At 31.8% G+C, this 22,391-nt stretch overlaps 1 long non-coding RNA gene across 1 annotated transcript; it reads left to right on the plus strand.

Annotated features, from left to right (window-relative positions):
• The first annotated feature begins 1,343 nt into the window (after window positions 1–1,343).
• LOC143045091 (uncharacterized) lies at window positions 1,344–17,904 on the plus strand. Its single transcript, XR_012968859.1, has 8 exons — window positions 1,344–1,482; window positions 3,045–3,104; window positions 3,679–3,873; window positions 5,584–5,754; window positions 9,583–9,738; window positions 9,930–9,966; window positions 15,053–15,163; window positions 16,321–17,904. It is a non-coding gene; the product is annotated as an uncharacterized LOC143045091 (long non-coding RNA).
• The last annotated feature ends 4,487 nt before the right edge of the window (window positions 17,905–22,391 follow it).

Consider the following 22,391-nt stretch of genomic DNA (forward strand, 5'->3'; position numbering starts at 1 on the left):
CATGGGCTTCGATTTAGAATGAGCCAACTCTACAATAGAGACAAAGGATGTTAATACAAGCAACTATAAGTCATCGTACGCAATCAACATGGGGAAAATCTATACCATGTCGTGAACCATAAAAGGGACCGACATGACAAAATATAAAACATTTAAAAAATAAAAAGAACAAAAAACGGCCTGATCTAATACAAAAGAGTTAACTCAAACCAAATATGGCAGATAGAATTAACTCTTCATAGATACCAGGACTAAATTTTGTATATACGCCAGACGCGCGTTTCGTCTACAAAAGACTCGTCAGTGACGCTCGAATCCCAAAAAAATAAAACGGCAAAATAAAATACGACGTTAAAAAAAATTGAGGACCAAAATTCCGAAAAGATTTGCCAAATACAGCTAAGGTAATCTATGCCTGAGGTAGAGAAGCCTTAGTATTTAAAAAAATCAAAATTTTGTAAACAGTTAATTTATAAATATAATCATATCAATGATAATTCATGTCAACACAAAAAGTGCTGACTACTGGGCTTGTGATACCCTCGGGGAAATAAATCTCCACCAGCAGTGGCATCGACCCAGTGGTTGTAAATAAACTCTTCATAGATACCAGGACTAAATTTTGTATATACGCCAGAAACCAACGAAGCACATTGAATTACATGCTTCTTACTTTGGACATGCACATAAAAGACTGCTCGTCTGTTTCATATGGACCTAAAATTGCCTCAGACGTAATTTATTGTTTTAACCATTCAGCTAAACATTCGAATTTCACAGAAATGCGTTTATACTTTTAACAAGTGATATATTTCACGTATGTTTTTTTTTGCACATACCAGCCAGCTAGTTGGCTTATCCATAGATTTTGATCACTACGTGGACTTTCTTTGAAGATTATAATCAGTACATTCCTTTTTTTCATTTTGTTTTGTTGTCATGTAGTAATATATACGAACAGTAGGCTACATTGGGTATACCCCCTAACACATGGCAATCAAATGAAAAAAATAAATAAATCAACATTTAACGGCATTGACAACAGATTAGTGTCTTAACAGAAGGGAACTTCAATCGCCCCAAATTGAAGCAAGTAATGAATAACATAACAATGACTTTCGACATTTCGAAGAACACCATTTTTTCCTATGAAAAAAACCGCCTTAAACTTTGATTGACGTTAACCACTCACTGTTTTTGGGGGATTATCATTCGTCATAATCACATGTTAACATTAACCGGTTTTTTTCAATTGCTGTTTACCAGGAAAACAGGATGAAAATTGATATCGATCTGCCCATGGAAAGCCTCGTATATAAACCTGCTTTTTTAATGTGTCTTTTGTTTTATCATGAACACTTCTTTTTTCAGTTTACCTTTTCACAGTGAAGGCTAGCATCACTGAGAAAAATATGAAGAAATCTGTGACATTGACGTATCGGCTTGTGTTGATAGTAATTTTGGTATTTGAACATCCGGCCGGTAAGTTTTAAGGCAGTAAAATTCGTGTATATATTAAAATATTAGAGTAAAATAAAGCTGTGTAAATTTCGTGGGTCCCTAGCACTTTCCAAGATGAGCTGTCATCAAGGACATCATTTAATGAGGAGTACTATGACCAAAAGGGACATAAAAATAAGTCACATTTGCCAACAGGCTATTTTTTTCACCTGTTGAATTCAAATATGTAATAAACAGTATACCATATATACCTTCATGTGCCATCTTTAGATATAAAATTTGGGTAGAAAATTAAGACATTTTCTAAGAAATTTCTATTTATCGGACATTCCTAAAAAAAAATTCAACAGTAGATGTTCGTAAGTCATCCATCGATTGAGAGAAAAACATCCGGGTTACAAACTTAAACTGAGGGAATCACATCAAATATAAGAGGAAAACAACGAAACCACAGGAACACTGAATTGCAACAAAAAAAAAAAAAAAAAAAACGACAATGTAACACACCCAGAAACGAACTATACGATAACAATTGCCATTTTTCAGACTTGGTACAGGATATTTAAGATGGGTAGACATACTTAACTTCTTTTGTTTTAAAAGTTAAATTTGTATAAATATATGGACAATATTTATGCATACAATTGCAGTACATTTGTATAACAATTGTATTACAAATCTTTGGAAATAATATATTTTTATCAAGGTTTTTTATGATTTAAAAAAAACCGCATTTTGCTGTATATTTATCTGTTTAAAAAACAGTCGAAAAAATGCATTTCACGTCATTACCTACCCTGTAACTGTATCGTCTTTCATTGCAGACATAAAATTGGTGGAATTGTGCTGTTTTCTACTTTTGTTGGATGTTTTGTCTCTTTGACACATTCTCCGTTTTTTTTCTTAATTAATTTCCTTTAAATATTCAAGAAGTTTCTAATTATAAAGTGGAAATACAGCCAAAGGAACATATTTAAAATATATCAATAAGTACTGTCCCATTCTTGATTCGAATATTCCCCATTCCAAACTAAAAGACATATTGAAAAAATTGTTCCTGCCTTGTTTAATAAAAAATATTGACCACCGTAGATACAGGTATCTTGTTTCAGGGAGGGACAATCGTACCTTTTAAAAATACTCTTATTCAAACAAGACCCTCTCAGTCATTATCAAGATGAATGATTTCTTGACTGACGACAACTCATACTTATACCAACGGTGCTGTTGCTAATAAAACTTGTAAACTGAGATACCTGTAAACATTCGGAACTTTAATTACACTAATTCTCAGGGGTTATTCACTTCAGTATGATTTTTGAATATTTTCTTTATTGGTTATTATCTTGATTTTATTTTTTAACGTGTTTTAAATACATAACTAATCAGTGACTGTCACGTGAGCGTGTCTGATCTGGAATGGTTCAGTAGAGGAGTGCAATTAGTAAACTGTCGTAAAGGTATTTAAGAAGAAAGTGTCGCAAAGGTGTGGGTTGAAAATGTGAACCAAACACAATAAATAACGAAAATACACTTACTTATTTAATAAATAAACAATGGCCATTTTAATAATATTGTTTCAGCTGTGGCATTAACAGTGGATGGGGTTTCGTATAAAAATCATGTGGAGAACGACCAAGCTGGTAAGATATTTGCTAAAAAATAGGTGCAAGACACTCAATTTAATGTAAGCATATAAGGAGGTTTACAAGCAACGATTCTTACAAAAAAAAAAAAAAAAAAAATAGATCTCAGCTCTTCATATGTAATATTCTCTTGATTATGGAAGTTATCAGGTGCATGAATACCTTAGACTTTTGAGTCAGATTTTTTGAATCGATGAAGAACTTGTCAATTTATTAATAAATTAGATCTGGAAACACCGACGAAACTCACAAGCATATTAATTTGAATGTTTCATAATATCGGTGTTTGATGGACCGATGGACAGCTGTTCACATGTTTTGATCTCCGAGGTAATTAATTTATTCACATCTGGAAATGAATAGTTTTGTTTTGTCAATTTCTTTCCCATGCGAAACATATTATAATAAATATTAGAAATACTCATAACTACACAAATAGGGTTAAATGATATTTTTAATTACAGATGAATATTTTGTTTTATTAATATAGGTAAAACAAAAATGATTACAACGATATTGCTTATATCATTTCATATATCTTGATACTAGAATATAGAAACTATTTTTTAAGATACTCCTGAAAACTGTAGTGATTGGGAAGAATTCGATGGAATAGAATGTGTTTGTGCAAGTACCACTGACGGTTGTGGAGATGCTAGTGGGATGGTTTGTGATGAACAAGGCGTCCAATATCGTTCATCTTGCCTTTTTTCACTGCAGATGTGTCAACAAAATATTAGTATTGACGACAACATTGTTTCATGTGGTACGGATTTCATTTCTTTTTAAACAAAACATTCATGACTAACTTCATCAACATCGTTATTATATATTTTATTTTAATATTGCAGTAGGAGAAGTTTTATAGTTATAATAATCATCAACGGAGTGATTATTGAAGTAAATTAAGAAGAAGTTATTTAGGTTATAGAAAGAAAAAAAAAACAAATTTCCATGTGAATTCTAGGAAGAATTACATGCCTAATTTATAAGATGTTTCCTTCCGTTGAGTCAGTGGGTATGGTTCGTTTTAGTATATATTTTAATGAAAGCTATGAATTGATGGTAAAAAGTAAAAAAATATACGAAAATCTGCGTTAATTTGAATGGCTTAATCCAGCATTATGAGACGATATTACGGCATTTTTATTGGCTTTCCATTATATTATTGATTACTTTTAACGGTTAAGACGATACACATTTCTTACATGGCAACGAACATATTTAATTTCTCCAATAATATACAAAATACTCGCACTTTTAAAAATGTTCTGTTTGTCAAATTTTAATAATATTCTGAAGAGAACGAAAAACTTAAAATGTCCGATGTTAAAGTTTGACACCGGAACCGGACATATGACGCCACACTTGTGCAAAAAACTAGATCAATTATTCGCGGATTTTTTAATTTTACACAACGAGAAAGTTAACCATAAGAGAAATAGGTCCAACAACTTGTGAGAATTGAATATCGGCTGTTATCAACTCGAGTTATTTATTTTCAATATAATGATAAATAAACTCATCATAGATACCAGGACTAAATTTTATATATACGCCAGACGCGCGTTTCGTCTACAAAAGACTCATCAGTGACGCTGGATGAGCCTTCTGTGAGTTTATTGATACCATTTAAATTAAATTACGATCGCAGAAAATCGCAGAAAATCGCATTTGATAATTGAAATAAAAAAAAACCCAAAATAAAGTGATTTTTGAAAAAGGAAGAGGGTATAAAATAAATGTGTCCGGTCCCCAAGTATCTATATGTTTAACCGCAATATCGTAATCAGTAATTATTATCAGTATGCTTAGCAGTAGCAGTAGTTGTTTTTGTTGTAATAAAATATGAATATTGTTATATAATAGCAATAATTAGGTAGAGATGAAGGTGTCATAAAACATAAAACTTGAAATTATGTTTTTCAGTCTGTGCGTCCATTCGTTTGTCTATCCCATTTCATGTAAAATATTTCAGTTACAGTAGTTTTCCTTGCATTTGTGGTAAAATCAACTTGAAATACAGTGCATTTATTCATTACGGTATGAATGTTTTAGTGAAACATTAATATTATTTGCCGAATTAGCGTTTTGGGATGTTTTCCTCAGTTTTAGTTTGTGTCCCGGATTTGTTTTCGACTTATCGAATTGTTAATATTGAACAGAATTATATTACTGTTGTCTTTATTTGACTAAGAATATGATGTTCTCTAGTTCAAGTTAAATTTGATGTTTATTACCACGAGTTGTTGTCCAGAGTGTATAGTTTAATGCACAAAGTCGTTAACATTTTAACTTTTTAAATCATATACCAAATCAGGATTTAACATTGATTGTGAGCATGGAAATATAACGTGCGATCAAAGCATGATGGCCTGTTGGCAGGTTTATTTTCCGTGCTATTATATGTATAATAATTAAAATATTTCTATGAATGTGCATTGTTTTATTATAAATCTTTTGTCTATTACAACAGGTGCATGCAATACACTAAGGCTTACCGGTGGCAAACAATATCCCAAAGGTATCACTCTTGCAAAGTTTCGGAGACAAGGACCAGATGCAGGCTTAACAACAAGATACAAATCTATAAACGACAATGACTTAGAGATTTTCTTTGTGGCAGAACTGAACGCATGGGCAATAGGTATTGTAGTTTTTCCTGTTTTAATAACTTTGATTAAGTATAATGACAACATGAATAATGTGGATATTCGAATACTAGTACTAGTATCAAATTTTCTAAATTAACTAGTAACTAAACGCCCCACTATATAAATACACGTTAAGTCCGCGACGAGGTTTTTGTGTTAGGACCAGTTGAAGTAAGATCCGACAATAAAGTAGTTGTATGACTTTAAACGACATGGAAGTTCGTTAGAATACAATCATCAATTCTGCTACATTAATGGTCGTGTGCTCCCCTGAGAGCCAACTCATATCATTACCACACACCTTAAGCTTCCTTACTGTATAACGGCTATTAAACTACATGAAACTACATGAAAAACCGTCAACTATCGTTTCATTTCTGCCATAAGAAACAGTTTTACAACTTATTTTCCTGTTTGTTAAATCAAATTACCTCCATGAATATATTTTAAGAATTTGTTAATGACTGAAGTCACCTAGCATGTATGGAAATGATGGAATTGATAATTGTTGGCGTGTAAAATACTTGTTTGATGTGTTACTTTCCGTACGGTTAAGGTCCTTTCTATTTGTTATGTATTTATCGTGGGCTGCAGTGATGGCTATTTCATTAGAGTATACATGTTTATTAAAGTACAACCTACACACTGCAATACATCAGTATATATAAAACAAAGAGTAGTGTAATGCCATGGGAATGTTACGCCCATAAAACCTAACAGAATACTGCAGCTATGAACTATGATAAGAGGTGATATCAGACAATAATCTATTGACAGAAACATCCGATAATCTGATGATTATAAGTTCCTAGCTATCAGTATTAATTATAAGCCAATTAAACTATAAAAGTGATAATGTATCATGTAAACATAACACTATTCGATTGACAGTCTTGACTTTTCTATTCTCTACACAGAACTGCCATAAAATATCATTAAACAATAGTGTTCTTACTAGATCAGGTGGTCTTTTGCAATATCTGATTGCAAATGTACTGCTGCAACTCCTGTGAAGCATTATAATTTACACTAATTTGAACAGTGATCAGATGTTTGAATATGTGAATTTTCTTCTTTAACTTTCAGCATTAAAGTTTATATGCATACTGGGGATGTTCCTTTTGAACGTTACCCTCGCCCTTAAGATATATGACTTGTTCCAGTATTGATATGAATCATAGTATATGACCAAACTTATGAAGATCCGTTTAAATTATATTACATACTAAAACACACATAATCATGATATGCTTGTTTAAATAAGTTATACTGAAGAAACTATACGGGATTGTAAGATAGCAAAACAATAGTCTTACAATGAATATGTAGTGAACATATTTATAACATTATTTAAAAGTATGTACTATGACTGAACCATTATTAATTAAATAAACACAATTTGTAGTAAATGTGAGAAATCATTTAGTTAAAAATCTGCATCTTAGAAAGAAAATCTCATTTTAACATAATTTTCTGTTGAATGTAAATAAAGACAACAATTATATACTGCTGTTCAAAAGTCATAAATTGATTTAGAGAAAATAAATTCGGATTACATACAAAAACAGAGGGAAACACATCAACTATGAGAGAAAAACAACAAAACACTGAAGTGCAACAAACAAAAACGAAAATGCAACATACATAGAAACTAACTATTAGATAACAACTGCCATATTTTTGAGTTGGTACAGTACATTTTAAGAAACTCAAAAAATAAACCTCACGCTTTATCTTAATGTTAAATATAGTGCTAAAATGACAACATTTAATGACGGGCATGCAGTCAAAAAAAAAATGCAAGAACACCCAAGACAGAGAAATAATTAATATAATAGTACCTGTAACACGTCTTCTGATTAGCTGAAAGTTTTTTGTCTGTCAGTTCATAAATATATAATTAGGTCTTTCCACCTTTCGTGTGGAAAGACCTATTGATTTTGTTCTGATTATTTTTTTTTTCTTCCGCCTAATTTTTTTGTTGCGGTGTAAAAATGATTCAAAAGATGTCGCTTAGTTTTTTTGTATATGAGATCATACAGTCTATACGCTTTTGAAACTCACCCTGTTTAACCTAACACTTTTCTTTGTAAGAGTTATCTCCCCAAGCACTGTTTTTCTTGTTATCAGATCTCCTCCGCAACCGTAAAAGAAAGCGACAAATTTATTTTTCCAAATTGCTCGTTATATCCTCAGGATGTTACATTTTATTTTGACCGAAGCTTTACGAAGACCCCATATGAGAGTAATTTCCCCTTTTGTATTGAAATAAGTGAAATAAATTTGTAACTGGAAAACCATAAGTGATAGAGGCCTAGGGTCTTTTGATTTGAGGCCCTTGCTCAAAAAGTATGAAAATGAGGTCAAGGTCAAAGGTCAAGGTCATGTTCAAATTTTTGATTTTGGCTTGTTATCTCTTATTTTCAGAAATCATACAAGATATCGACAAAATATTTTCACACAATTGTTAGTTACGACATGTCGTAACACATAAATTTTAGTCGAAAGGGTACGTAGACATTTGACGCGAGTTTTCCCCCTTTTTATATCTAATATCATACGTATGGTAATATAACTCATTAACAATATAAAGTAGAGGACTAGAGTCTTTTGATTTGAGGTCCTTGGTTTATGACCTTGAAATTGAGCTCAAGGTCATATGCTAATTAAACGTTCTAGATTTTGACCTTTGCTTTTACCTCATATGTACACATGATAAAGCCATGGGACTTTTTGCATTAAGTTGTAAGCAATGTGACCTTAAAAACACAACCGGAAGTGACCTTTTGTAAACCGGAAGTAGCTATTTTTTGTACTAAATCAATGTAAAAGTATATAGAACCATATATTTTTGGAATCAGTGTCAAGTAAACTATCAAACAATACCGGAAGTAAAAGATTATCTCCCTTTAATATATATTTTTTTTATAGAAACCATATATTTTTTTTAATAAGCTTTCACCCAAAAAGCTGTCATTTGGCGCTAAAATTGACATTTAAAACCAAATTTTAATATTTTCATATAAAAAAAGGTCTTAACTGGTGGAAAGACCATCAATGGTTCTCTGAACAATTGGTTTTTAATTGTTTTTACGTTCTTTTCATAACTTACTCCTTACAAAGGGAAATTGGAATTGAAATATATGGAAAGGCTGTATTTTTTCTTTCTGTTCGACTGAGCTGTTCGAAATAAAATCTTTCATATGTGGTGCACGGTTTAAAAAACGCACTACAAAACAGGTTCAACTACATCATATTACAATGTTAGTTATTTTGATTATATTACATCAAATATGAAAACCGCCTAATGCAGTCTAAAGCGAAAGCAATTAAACTTACAGATAAGATGCTGATATGACTAATATGTTTTTGAAGTATTTATCTTTAATATCTGCATCTTTGTAAAAGTAAATCGTGTTAATTCAAGGTTCACCCCATCAAAAGTTTCTTAATTTGAACATATAATTTCAGCAGCCTTCAAAGTTTTGACAAAACGACACGCATCTCTAAATATATTGAATGTGGTTGTATGTTAAGTCTCAGTTTACTATTTTGCACCATAAACTATGTCTAAAATAGACATTATTAAACAATGAAATTGTATCTATTAACCAGAATTTGTGTATTTATAATTTTTCAGTATTATCATTTGTCAGTAAGTAATGACCATTTATGTTAGAACTTATTTAAAACGTGGTTTATATACACAACTAAAACAATATTAAAGATTTTTCTGAAAGGCCGTTTAATTAGTTTTTGGATGGAGATGATAACAGTAACTTTTCAGAAATAATTTTTAAATCTTTTTTTTTATTCTAAAGGAAAATCAAATACCAATGGTAGTTTTGTGTCCATGGTGCAACCTTCAAATGTTACATTCCCTGGAGATGGAATTCCAGGAATGTTGATACCAAACAAAAATGGAACTGATATTACATGGGAATTTGACGAATCTTTTCGCTTGCAATGTGAAGAAGGTAATGTGTATTAAAACTTTTGATTTAATTTACAAATCACGTACCAAGAATAAGCAGTTGGATCAGTTTTTGCTTTAATGTTTTTTTTAAATTTGAGACGCGCACATTATTCTTTTATTAATATTTAATCAAATAAAGTGGAAATATTTTCCGTATATACTAGTTGTATAGATATTTTCTTCTATTTTTAGATCGGATTTCAGGCGTAAGAGAAAAGAGATTCATCTTGTAAGTAGCAAACATTTCCTAGTTAAAACATATGACAGTAGTTTATCGTATTCAAATGCAATATATAAATATACAAAATAAGTAAATAACCCCTCTCGAAAAAAACAAACTTTTTTTTTTATCACAATACACTCAAAGGAATCGAACTAACTCTTACTCCGGGAACTGTCACCCGCGTATGCATCTACAGCTATGCATGTCCCGTTATACAAGTCAAAATTCTTTTAACAATGTCACAATAGGGTATTTGACAAAACAGTTTAAAGAACAAATCGAATGAATTTTCTTGTACCTTAAGATTAAAGACTTGAAAAACGCTTCTGATGACCGGATATAGACATCGGTAGTATACTGCTGTTCAATAATTATAAATCAATTAATCAAATACTACAACGGGTAAAAAAGCAAAACCATCAACTACTAGTATAACAATAAAGCAACGGAACAACAGAAACAAAGACCTGCAACAAACGCCGTCATACATAGAAACAGACTTTTTGATAACAATTTTAAACAAGTTTCTGATTTCCTGAGTATAGGATATTTTTAAAAATTAAAGTAGAACGTGGTTATATGTCTAGCCAAATCTCCCGCTTTTTTATAGCAATATTGAAAATACTGTTAAATTACGACAATACGTGACAAAAATACAATTCAAGTAAACGCAACAAAAACTAAAACAGAATAATACACAAATAGATTCTCAATGCAAATAGAACAGTGTGTCAAGATGACCGCAAAACTGTGCAATGGCGTTCTTTAGCGTTCCTTGCTCTAGCAGTAACATATGTGTCAGTTGAATACAACTGTTTAATAAGTTTGCATGATGAATGAATGAATGAATCTTTATTGCAAAGCATAGACATGCCATGGCAAAATTAACAACATATATTACATAATATAAAACATAAATAGACAACAGAGAACAATAGTAAAATACAATTAAAAACCAATTGTTCAGAGAACCATTGATGGTCTTTCCACCAGTTAAGACCTTTTTTTATATGAAAATATTAAAATTTGGTTTTAAATGTCAATTGTACCGTCAAATGACAGCTTATTGAACGCTCATTCCAAAAATGTATGGTTTCTATGGAAAAAGATATAGATAAGGGAGATAATTGTTTACTTCCGGTTCAAACGATGTTATTTCCGGTATAGTTTGATAGTTTAAGTGACACTGATTCCAAAAATATATGGTTCTATATACTTTTTCATTAATGAAGTACAAAATATAGCTACTTCCGGTTTACAAAAGGTCACTTCCGGTTGTTTTTTATCTAGATCACATTGCTTGCAACCTAATTTAAAAAGTCCCAAGTCTTGATCATGTATGACCTTGAGCTCAATTTCGAGGTCATCAACCAAGGACCTCAAATCAAAAGACTCTAGGCCTCTACTATATATAGTTAATGAGATGTTTTACCTTACAACTAATATTAGATATAAAAGGGGGCAAAACTGGCATCAAATGTCTACGTACTCTTTCGACTAAAATCTACGTGTTACCACATGTCGCAACTAACAATTTAGTAAAAATAATTTGTCGATAAGTTATACGGCTTTTGAAAATGAGTGAAAATAAGCCAAAATCAAAATTTATAATATGACCTTGACCTTTGACCTTGACCTTATTTTCATTTTTTTGGACCAAGGACCTCAAATCAAAAGACCCTAGGTCTCTATCACTTATGGTTTACAAGTTAGAAATGCAAATTCTTATATCAAACATAAAAGGGGGGATAACTCTCATATGGAATCTATATACGGCTTCGGTCAAAATAAAACAGAACATCCTGAGGATATAACGAGCAATTTGGAAAAATAAATTTGTCGGTTTCTTATACGGTTGCGAAGCCTTAGAGATAACAAGAAAAACAGTGTTCGGGGAGATAACTCTTATTTGGGAAAGTATTCGGTTAAAACGAGTTGGTTTCAAAAGCGTATAAACTGTTCGATATCATATTCCAAAAATCTAAGCGACATCTTGCGAAACAAAAAAACAGCGAAGGAAAAAAATTAGGGGGAAGAAAAAAAAAAAAAAATAATAATAATTTAAAACCAATTGTTCAGAGAACCATTGATGGTCTTTCCACCAGTAATTATTTTTTTTATGTGAAAATATTAAAATTTGGTTTTAAATGTCAATTTCAGCGTCAAATGGCAACTTATTGTACGCTGATTCCAAAAATATAAGGTTTCTACACAAAAAGATATAAATAAGGGAGACAATTTTCTACTTCCGGTTCAAAATATGTTACTTCCGGTACTGTCTTATAGTTTACTTGACGCTGATTCCAAAAATATATGGTTTAAGATACTTTTACAACAATTTATTACAAAAAATAGCTACTTCCGGTTTACAAAAGGTCACTTCCGGTTAGCTTTTTCAACGTCATATTGCTTGCAACCTAATGCAAAAAGTCTGATAGCTTAAACATGAATACATATGAGGTAAAAGCAAAGGTCAAAATCTAGAACGTTAAATTAACAAATGACCTTGAGCTCAATTTCAAGGTCATAAACCAAGGACCTCAATTCAAAAGACTCTAGGTATTTACTTTATATTGTAAATGAGTTATATTACCATACAACTGATATTAGATATAAAAGGGGGGAAAACTCGCATCAAACATCTACTTATCCTTTCGACTAAAATTTATGTGTAACAACATGTCGCGACTAACAATTGTGTGAAAATATTTTGTCGATATCTTATAAGATTTCAAAAAATGAGAGATAACAAGCCAAAATCAAAATTTTGAACATGACCTTGACCTTTGACCTTGACCTAATTTTCATTTTTTTGAACAAAGGACCTCAAATCAAAAGACCCTAGGCCTCTATCACTTATGGTTTACCAGTTAGAAATGCATATTCTTATATCAAACATAAAAGGGGGGAAAACTCTCATATGGAATCTATATACGGCTTCGGTCAAAATAAAACAGAACATCCTGAGGATATAACGAGCAGTTTGGAAAAATAAATTTGTCGGTTTCTTATACGGTTGTGAAGCCTTAGAGATAACAAGAAAAACAGTGTTTGGGGAGATAACTCTTATATGGGAAAGTATTCGGTTAAGCAGAGTTGGTTTCAAAAGCGTATAAACTGTTCGATATCATATTCCAAAAATCTAAGCAACATCTTGCGAAACAAAAAAACAGCAAAGGAAAAAAATTAGGCGGAAGAAAAAAAAAAAAAAAAAAATAATAATTAAAAACCAATTGTTCAGAGAACCATTGATGGTCTTTCCACCAGTAATGATTTTTTTATATGAAAATATTTAAATTTGGTTTTAAATGTCAATTTCAACGTCAAATGACAACTTATTGTACGCTGATTCAAAAAATATAAGGTTTCTACACAAGAAGATATAAATAAGGGAGATAATTTTCTACTTCCGGTTCAAAATATGTTACTTCCGGTATTGTCTTATAGTTTACTTGACGCTGATTCCAAAAATATATGGTTTTACATACTTTTACAACAATTTATTACAAAAATTAGCTACTTCCGGTTTACAAAAGGTCACTTCCGGTTAGCTTTTTCAACGTCATATTGCTTGCAACCTAATGCAAAAAGTCTGATAGCTTTAACATGAATACATATGAGGTAAAAGCAAAGGTCAAAATCTAGAACGTTAAATTAACATATGACCTTGAGCTCAATTTCAAGGTCATAAACCAAGGACCTCAAATCAAAAGACTCTAGGTATTTACTTTATATTGTTTATGAGTTATATTACCATACAACTGATATTAGATATAAAAGGGGGGAAAACTCGCATCAAACATCTACTTATCCTTTCGACTAAAATTTATGTGTAACTACATGTCGCGACTAACAATTGTGTGAAAATATTTTGTCGATATCTTATAAGATTTCTAAAAATGAGAGATAACAAGCCAAATTCAAAATTTTGAACATGACCTTGACCTTTGACCTTGACCTAATTTTCATTTTTTTGAACCAAGGACCTCAAATCAAAAGACCCTAGGCCTCTATCACTTATGGTTTACCAGTTAGAAATGCATATTCTAATATCAAACATAAAAGGGGGGAAAACTCTCATATGGAATCTATATACGGCTTCAGTCAAAATAAAACAGAACATCCTGAGGATGTAACGAGCAATTTGAAAAAATAAATTTGTCGGTTTCTTATACGGTTGCGAAGCCTTAGAGATAACAAGAAAAACAGTGTTCGGGAAGATAACTCTTATATGGTAAAGTATTCGGTTTAGCAGAGTTGGTTTCAAAAGCGTATAAACTGTTCGATATCATATTCCAAATTTCTAAGCGACATCTTGCAAAACAAAAAAACAGCGAAGGAAAAAAATTAGGCGGAAGAAAAAAAAAAAAAAAATAATAATCAGAAGAAAAGCAATAGGTCTTTCCACGGAAAAGTGGAAAGACCTAATAATCAGAAGAAATCCAATAGGTCTTTCCACGGAAAAGTGGAAAGACCTAATAATAATAATCAGAAGAAATACAATAGGTCTTTCCACGGAAAAGTGGAAAGACCTCATGACATATAAATTAAGTTATGAGACTATATGAGATCGAATATTCCATGCAGCTTTTACATAATTACATAATTTGATCGTGAGAGACTTACTAGAAGCTTGTCATAAATTTAATAGTTTGATATTATTAGGCCAATGACAATAGTACTTTGGTAAAAATTGTGTTCGTACAGATCTATAAGATGGACAAACAAGAACAAAATGGTATTCATCTTCAATAACACACATTTTACAACATTCACATAAACGATTTTCTCTAGGAATATTATTATAACGGCCAACTTCAATATTTAACTTTAATGTTCCACTACGTAACTTTGTTAACAGATTAACATTATTGCTATAAGACATGATGTTATCATGACCGTGCGTATCGTATTGATTGATAAACATAAACGAAAAACTACTTAAACCAGTTGGCCACCGAGGCCTCAGTTGACATTTGAAAAGTACCAAATAAACGTTTTAAAAATATCAACAATAGAGACAAATAAGTCATAAGCATTCCATTCTTTTAAATTTAAATTGTTTTCTCCTCATCTTTATTTTCTTCTCAAGTACGGCTATATTTGCTGCAGTATCGGTAACAACAATTGTAACGACAACAACGCTACATGCAGTGCAAGCAACAAGAGGATGTCTGTATTATCCAAGTGTTTGTTCTATGAGGTATGTATTACAAGAAACCCAAATATGATCTTTTGTGTTAAGGTATGTGTTATGGCGTACTAGTATGAAGTGCAGGTAAACAAACGATTTATCGTTCAATCCTGTGTGATTTGTGTGTGAAATGCACCATAAATGAACAAAGTTTGCCTGCCTCTAGAGTGTTTGTTCCTTGTGATATGTAGTACAGACAAACAGAGGCTCCTAACAACAAATAACCTCAACAACAAAAAGACACTAAATACTGATCTGAGAGTACTCGCAGTTACTGACAGCTAACTATAGTTCAAAGCCACTAACAACTAATACAAAAAATCATGCATCTAAGACAAAATGTTTGTTTGAAAGAAGAGGGCAAATTCAACTGTGAATGTATAATGTACAATGAATAACAAAAAAAACCCAAATTTGACAATATCGGAGTTTAACACGAAAAACACATATTATTGGTAAGTAAGACGGATACAAAGTGATGCAAAAGTCAGGGAAGTTTGTATTTAAGCATGTCCATGTCAAATATTGTCTGTTCAATGAAGTAGCAGTCATCTGTAATTAGCGTTACGGACATGTTAACATATATAAAGTATTCGGAACAGGAGAAGCACTTTATTCTTACGAATAGAAAAAAAAAAAAAATAAATAACCAAAAAATGTAACAGACATAGGGATGTACGCACAGTATATCAAAGCATGCTTACAATTTTACTGAGACAATCCAAACGTTTTTCACCTGTTGAAATGAACCTTAATTGTGATATTGGTGGTTGCTGTATTTTAGGCAGACCATGTGCAATTCACTAAGTAAACGGGGTACTTTTAATTTTGTAGAAATAAACTTTTTTGCATCAAACTATAAATGAACGAATTAATGTGTTATATAAAGAAAAAAAGAACTCAGTACTAAAACAACAAACCAAATGGATGTTTATGTCCTTAATTTTGTCATTCCAATGCCTTTTATAATTTAATATACAGATGCAAATTTTACTAATTGATGAAGACCTACGGAAAATATATATATACTGACGGACTTTAGAAACGGAACAAAAAATTTAGAGATTTTTTTTAATCATGATTGATCCTCCTAAAACTACTATGCATGAAAAATATTAAGATTAAATACTAAAGATCGTGTACATTTCTTATTTTATAAATTGTAGAGACGAAATTAAGAGGCTTTTAACATCTTTGCAAAATGACAAGGACAGATTCTTGTTAGAATATGGGGAGCCAAAAGAGTTTGAATCAGTTGTAGATAAAATCCATGACCAAATACAAACAATTCAAGAGAAGATAATAGAAATACCGGATTTGCACACAACCCTCAATATAAGTTTATCTTCCATGGTTCAAGCGTATAGATCAATAGGACATGATTTTCCTCAACTAACTAATTTATTATCTGAATATGACGATTGGCTATCTAGAGCATTAAAGGCTGCTGGTATTAATATCAGACTACTACCTCTTAATATCTTGATGGAAATGCCAGCACTTATCGCAGCAAGTGCCAGTTCGATTGCGCTAGCAATGTCTGGGATCGGTGCAGTTTTTTCATTTGCATTTGGCATTGTCGATGTAGTTACAAGCGTCTTAGCGGAGAAAAACATACGAGACCAACTAAGGCAAAACAAATACGTTCTATATCGGGCTAGGACAAAACTTGAGAGTGCTTTCAACGATATGAAAACATTTCAGAGTAAATTTTGTCAATTTGTTGTAAAGTATCTTGAGGAAATATCGAGAAAAGGGAAAACATACGAGTCCACGTTCAATTCTCTTTATTATTATATTGCAAATTTTTACGGCCACGCCAGTAATAGGTGTTACAATCCAGCAGTTCTAGGTCGTTCTAATCTAAGAAACTTAAAAACTCTTCAACAACTTTACTTACAACCAATAGTACAAAAATTATCGCACAATGTTGAGTCTCTAAAGGTTAAAATATTAGAAGTAAAAAAAACGGAGGCGTTTTTAGATGCAATCAAGAGAATGGTACAACGACAGCAGAAACGTCCAGTGGTTATTTTCCATTTTATTAAAAGACATAAGCTGTATATGCCGAGAAGAACAAGCAAAGTGTTTAGAAATCTATTTGAACTTCTGCAGTTTATTTCTAAATCTGTGCTACCAACAACCATATGTTACTGGGGTCATAACCTCGACCTAATCCGCCTTGGTCTCACAAATGATCGCACTTATACGAGTGTCCCATTATGTAATAGCAATGAGTTAAGTTCACATATTGACGTCATAAAAACTGCCGTTCATAATCGAGAGGCCGTTTGTAAAATTCACCAACAAGTTCAAGGAAGCGTTTTCCGAAACAAATTCGAAACAGTAAGATTTATTTCTAAGAATGTACTTCCGACACAACACTGCTACTGGGGATACGATCTTGATGACATTAGAGGAACTCCGAACACAACTGAAGTCAGTAACGCCATAGTAGATTCGGGATTGCTTCGCACACTTCGTTATCTGGAATCAAAGGTTCAGATCGACCTCGCTCGCAACATAATGAATGAGACGTATTTCATTCATTCTAAAAAATGGCAAAACTTTCTTATTTGTCATGTATGGAAAAATCAGGCTGCAAAGCGGGATTTACATTGTAGCAGTTTTACAGATGCTTCTACGTGCATACCATCAGTATCCAGTTTCCAGTCATGCTGAACATGTACAAGATTTTCATCCTTTTGTTATATTGATATAACTTTTATAATTAAATATAAGAAAATATATTCGAAGGTTTTATCTATATAAAATCTGTGGATGGCTGTCGAAATTTTTTGTTGGTATTGTTAAACATTTATTCTACATATCATGTTAAAAATATAAAGCAAGACTATGAAGCACTTACAAAACAAGTTTTTGTAAAAGCTTATCCGAACATATTTTATATAGATGATTCCACCAGAATTATTTAAAAAAAAAGGACAACATCCTCGGGATTACAGTACAAAAATCAGTAATTTCAAAATCAATTTAAATCAATACTACTATTAATCCCAAACCATGAAAGAAGACCAAGAGAGATACCAGAGGGATAGTCAAACTCATAAATCGAAAATAACCTGACAACGCCATGGCTAAAAATGAAAAAGACAAACAGTCAAACATTAGTACACCATAGAAAACTAAAGAATAAGCAACACGAACCCCACCATAAACTAGGGGTGATCTCAGGTGCTTCAGAAGGGTAAGCAGATCCTGCTCCACATGTTGCACCCGTCGTGTTGCTCATGTTATAACAAATCCGATAAATAGTCTTATTCGGTAGGTCACATTCATGAAAGGGAAGGGGATTGTAGTTGCGACGTAAGGAACATATCCAATATCATTTGTGAAACGGTTATTCCATTACCGTCAACCAACTTGTGATGGCGTCCGTAAAATTTATGAAGGGATGATTTCAACTTCACCATTTGGAACTCTTGGTTTAGTACTTTACATTTTTTCTTTTTCGCATGTGAGCGATAATCCCTCTCCATAGTTGCTGTAAAAGGGAGAGTGCATATCAAAGAGAGGATTTGAAATTCTTCAAAAACTAATTGAAACATTTAATTTTCTGAATTTCTAAAAAAAAAAACCAAATGGAGTATAGAACATTTCGTCCTCTTTCACATGTGACAATTAATATTGGATGATGTCCTAGTTGCAGTCGAAAAATCAATATACTGACTCAAAAATAGTCTTCAGATGGACAGTTACCCTGATGACGGAGGCATTCATGTTTATTTCGTTCCTGTATCAAGTCGTACTTTAACCATTTTGTTGCCAATTTAAAAACACCGATTTACTACAAATAAATTTGTTTGGTTATTCAGAGGAAATCATTAAGATAAAATACCATTTCATAGATTACCTCTATACTTTAAATTAAACAAAATAATAAGTGCAATACGATAATAAGTATCTACTCGACGAATTTTGTAATAAATGAATATCTCAAGTGTATGATGCATAAGATTGAAGTACATAAGGGACATCTTATCTTCATATACAACTGACTAACATCGTTGTGGTTTATATTTTATATTTTAAGGACCATAAAAATCATTTTCCAAATACATGTTTTATTACGTTATTTACATGCATATTGTAATGTACGACGAACCGGCCGCTCTGGTAAACAAGAGAAAGCCGTTTATAAAAAAGCACAACTTCCCTGTGGTACCACAGGAGAATTTTTGAACATATGGTATAACGTAGAATTATAGGATCATGACCCCCCTGTAATCTTGCCAGATCCCGCCTCTGCACCAGTACTGCGACAACTGTTTTATTAAAGAGAATACTAACAAACAGTGAAAAATATAAAAATGCATTTAAAATAAATCCGTCTTTGGAAACGCATATATCAATATGTTTTTATAGTTGAATTCTAGAAATTAAAGTTTTCTCCTTTCTTAGTAAACGTCCACCATCAAGATATCAGCATATTGTAAAATGTGTAAAAACTAGCACTGGCTGTTTCAAATCAGTATCAAGTATTTGTATAAGAATATTTCATCCTCAATTTAAAAACATTCAGAAAAACGTGTAATATCAATAACAGTTCACGATAAAACTGGACACAACCACTGCAATATTGCGTTATTATAAGGAGTCGAAAAGTTCATTCTCTACAATAATTGCCACACTGCATTTAGTCCAAAAATCAATTGTCTACTGCTGGGTCCGTTTCCGGTCTTCCTAATCTCACTAAGGATATACCTGAAAAACATAAAAAACAACAGCAGAAAAAATTATCCAAAAAAAGAGAATGTCGGGGTAGGTGGGTGGGATTGAACAAGCATCCCGTTCAAACGTTAAAAAATTTAGAAGTGACGTCACAATACGACAACGTCACGTGACAGACACGGTCAAAGTTCAGAATGCAAAGACAAAAGGGGGGACTAGAGAATAAATGCAGAATTTTAACTTTTATTAAACCTGTATTATCAGTAAACCGATAAACATTATTATCTCTTTTTATGTATTTCTCTCTCCTGCGTGTTCTTGTGTTAATTTGTATTTTATTCCTTTCATGTAATGTTGTTATTTTTGCGATATTTGTAACATTGCCATAAAGGCAAGAGGTTTGGCTAGTCATAAAACCAGGTTCAACCAACTATTTTTGTTTAAAATTGTCCTGTACAAAGTCTGGAATATTAAAGTCATTTTCAAATATTTCATTTCTGTGTATGTTGGCGTTTTTTTTAGCAGTTCATTGTTGTTTCGTTGTTTTACATTTGATGTGTTTTCCCCGGTTTTGGTTTTTTACCCTAGATTTTCGCTTTATCATTTTATGACTATTGAACAGCGTTACTCTACTGCAACCTTTATTTATACTCGTTAATATTTACTTAACGTGAATGTTTCATTATAACCCATAATTTTGATTGATTGACAAGAAAACGATTATCGTGTGCACATTTTTAAGATACAAAATGGGTTTTCAGTCAACGCGAAACCGATTAATTGAGTATTGTTTTTGTATTAGTTACTCGGTACTACTGAGCGTTACTCGAATACTCGTAAACATTCATAGTTAACAGGTTTAGAATAAGGACATTTCACATTTTTAGAACCTCATAGAACTTACATGAGAAAGTCATAGTGTAAATTTCAATAGAGTATTCTTGTTGAAGATTCTCGATGGAAATAATGCGCGTTTACTCTATGTACATATTAAGTAATAGCCAATTGTATGACTATGGACAATTAAGAAACCCAGATGCAAATCATATGGTGTTCGTCTCTTTTCAATTCATGAGATACATTGTAATAGAACGTAAAATTTATCTAGCATGTTAATCTATTGTCTTGAAAAATCATGAATAAAATAAAATAAGTAGATTTAGCTAACAAAGTCCTTATATTTGAATAAAGTATCATATATCTTTAGTGGGACATTGTTTTATCGTTAATTAAGCTAATACATGTATTTAAATATTGTTGGCTATCCCATCTCTGTGATTAATGTAAGTTAACTCTGCTTAAGTTTCCCAACATTTTATCATTATGGGGAGATAATGTAATGCAGTGTTGTTTATGACCTTTTTCGAAAAAGGTAAATTGTTTAATGTAGGTTCCAATCATAATTTTTCACTTAAGCATTTGACATAAGTTTTAAGTATCTGGAATAAAGTGGTGGCTATGATGTTGTTTTGTTCTGATGTTAGTGCGAATGTAAAGTTTGTGTGTATACAAATTCGTACAAATTCAGGCATATCCGCTTCATTTGAATTCCTACATAATTGAATACATCATATAAAACGACGAATGTTTTACAAGTTACAGGTTCAACGCTGTAGGAAATTATATATTGCGGACAACATCTTAACGCAATATATTTTTGATAGCAGAATAAATCAAGTGCTATTCACCTGAATATTGTCTCTCAAATCAAAGAAGACAGAGTATTCTTTTTGAATATGTTATCATAATACGGATTTAAAAGTAAACATTACCAAAATTTATTATAAAAGAGATTTATTATTCATTTCCTATTGTTATTTGTCTTTTTTAAGATGGTGCTGTTCCCTTGTCACCATATTATGGTGTTTATATATCTCAACTTGTTCGATTTGCTCTTGTATGTAACAACGTATTTGATTTCAACGAAAGAAATCTCTGTATTACTGAAAAATGATTACATCAGGGGTTTCAATACCACAAACTAGTAAAAGCATTTACTAAACTTTATCATCAGTACAAGGACATCATTCGTAAATATAAATCAACATGCCGACATCGTATACGTTCAGGTTTTTCACATCCAATCTTATATGGTAATGTTCTTTACAAAGCACACAAATGTCGGAAATTACATCTAAAGCTAACCAAACCTTTAAACAGACTTACTCGGAAAGGATATGGTTACGATATTGTTGTCTGGTCATTAATAATTGTATATTTTGGTATTAATATTGATTCACCCATAGGATCTTTGGACTGAGTTTTACTCTGTCTATCACTATGTATTTCTTTATTCTACATTGGCTAGATGTATACGGGAATTCGAAAGGTTGGTATCTCATAAAATATGTTTAATCCCGTCGCATTTTTGTGCCTGTCTAAAGTAAGAAGCTCCTTGCCTTTGTTATTCTTGTATGTTTTTTTTAATTTTTAGTTCATTTACATATTTCGAAGTTTCTCTAATTCTACAGAAATTCATACCTTTCCGAACCAATTGTATAAACAAATTTAATCAACGTGTGGTTGCCAGTAATCTCATGATGAT

The sequence above is a fragment of the Mytilus galloprovincialis genome, chromosome 9, assembly GCF_965363235.1.
Source record: "Mytilus galloprovincialis chromosome 9, xbMytGall1.hap1.1, whole genome shotgun sequence".
Lineage (NCBI taxonomy): Eukaryota > Metazoa > Mollusca > Bivalvia > Mytilida > Mytilidae > Mytilus > Mytilus galloprovincialis.